Source organism: Notolabrus celidotus, chromosome 3 (assembly GCF_009762535.1).
Source record: "Notolabrus celidotus isolate fNotCel1 chromosome 3, fNotCel1.pri, whole genome shotgun sequence".
Classification (NCBI taxonomy): Eukaryota; Metazoa; Chordata; class Actinopteri; order Labriformes; family Labridae; genus Notolabrus; species Notolabrus celidotus.
In genome coordinates, this window is record NC_048274.1 from 40,235,115 (window position 1) to 40,237,334 (window position 2,220).

The 2,220-nt window shown below is 42.5% G+C and overlaps 1 long non-coding RNA gene across 2 annotated transcripts; it reads left to right on the top strand.

The window, feature by feature from the left end:
* The first annotated feature begins 327 nt into the window (after positions 1–327).
* On the top strand, positions 328–2,124 carry LOC117810670. Of its 2 annotated transcripts, none has more exons than XR_004630824.1 (2): positions 328–437; positions 1,421–2,124. It is a non-coding gene; the product is annotated as an uncharacterized LOC117810670 (long non-coding RNA). The 2 variants fall into 2 exon arrangements; XR_004630825.1 differs by lacking the exon at positions 328–437 and adding an exon at positions 458–583.
* Positions 2,125–2,220: the final 96 nt, after the last annotated feature.

Sequence of the window (2,220 nt, forward strand, 5' to 3'; positions counted from 1 at the left end):
TTCTAAAAGAGACAGGGAAAACTTATTAGTGCTTCATCTAAATTCAGATTTAAAACTCATTCAGTTCAGAGGACTCAAGCCTTGGAGGGTTGAATAAAAATTACCTGACAACATATCTTGACCCACTGACACATTCTCAAACTCTTAATTTCTTACAGCAGAAAGATAACTGCTTCCATTCTCATTTACAAACCTGCAAACCTTTCAGTTCTCTGTTGCTCAGATACTTTCAGTGACATGGAGAACCGCTTTAATCGAATTCAAACAACATACAGCTGAGGACACTTGTGACCATGTTTCAAGGTTCTTCATAAAAACAAGTTGTGGAGAGGTAAGAAGAGCACTCTGCAGCTGACTGTTCCTTGGAATCTCCTCTGGTTGCCTGGCAACTGCTTCTGACCAACGAATAGTAGCTACAGGACCTAACCCCTTTTAAAGTAACAGCTTTTAATTTGTTTTCTATGGATCAAACAAATAAGACTTAACATCTGAATAATGCAGTGAGGGTTGTTGATTGGTTAACTATCCCTTCAGTTCAACAAATGGACTGATGTTCCTACGCCAGGTTATCATCCTTCAGGCTGTGAGGGACATGTCTTAACTTGACTTGATTAGCATTTTGCTCTTTGCCTCTAGTATCTGTCACGATTCAGCTGTTCTCTTATCTCAGAGCCTCTTGCATCTGCTGCTCATGTGTTGTCAAATAGATGATTTATCATAATTTTGTTTTTTTGTTGTCTAGTTTTAGATGATATCTAAGTTGAGGAGTGTTGAGTTCTCGGACATGCTTTGCTAAACTCTTGAAAGGTTAAAAAAAAACGCACCTTCTGCAAAATGTGATGGAACATTTAATGCCTTCAGCACAGATTGTGCATTATACTGTTTATTCATACAACATGACTTATTGACAATCATGATCATTTCATCAGGAGAGAATGTTGAGGAGTCAGGGACAGATGATTGAACTGGAAATATCAGAGAAGTCTGAAACTACACTAGGGGGCAGCACAGGCGTGTAGAAGAGCTGATACTGTAGGGATCAGGGATCTGTACTGCACCAGCAGGGGGCAGGCTTGCAGCAGTTTTTCCCTCCTGTCCTGGCATGCCTGTTGTTTGATTACATTTTAATTTGTGCACACAGCTGAATGGAGACTAAAGAGTTGTGGACTGGTTCTTGGATACTGGAGGTCGCTGGTTAAAGTTATCTTAGAGATGTTATCTGGACTCCTCAACGATGAGGGTCAAACTACAGAGAATAAAGTCTTTTGGTTTTTCAGCTGGACATGATGGGGCATCAATGAGTTTGGTGATTTACCTATCCTAAGAAGTAAAATTAAACTGCCTCTAAAACAAAAACTATTACTTCTGCCTGTCTCCCCCCTCTGTTTTTACTAATTTCTGTCTCCTCTCCCTCCTGCAGCCTGCAGTATATTTGAAACACAAAAGTCATCTGCTGTCCATCTGGCCGCTGTTCCAGCCGGTAATACCCCCTCATATTGCTCAGCTTCTCAAGCACCCGTGGACAATCCATTCTCCCCACCCTGCTGTCTTACCATCGGGTCCTACTCTCCCCAACAACACCCCTGCCGGCCCTGATCCCCATCCCAGGACAGAGAGGTGGGATCCGGTGTCAGTGCCCCAGAAAGACCCCTCTCCCTGGAACATGTGGGGGATCAGCACCAGTGTTGTTTGGAGGGCTCACTTTCACTGTTTTTGGATTCTCACAGTAGCGTGTGGGTATCCATGACTTCTCAAGTGCTGGCTCACAGCAAATCTAACTTTTAGGATAGACATCAGCGGATGTTATCTTAGCAGAATAATTGTTATGCAGCTTTTGAATTACGTTTTGTGTAGCATATCTGAAGTGGTCAGACTGTTGCACCAGGGCAGGAATGCTGGCTGTGTGAGCCTGGGGGATGGTGCTGTGATGTTTTTTGCTTTACACAAACTTGGCTCGTGAAATATCTTTGAACCATGAAACATTTTCCTGAACCAATCTGACCAAACAGGGGAAATGGAAGAGGCCTCGGCTGGGCCATGCAAATACTTGCACTGATGAAAAACCCTGTGTTTACTGACTGCTTGCTGCACTACCACCAGGTCAATAAAAGAATCACAGATGCATCTTATGGATACTTTTATTTGTCCACGATAGACTGGAAACGTATCTTCTTTTATGTAAAAAAAAAAAAACATGCATTCAGCCTTCATTTTGATTCT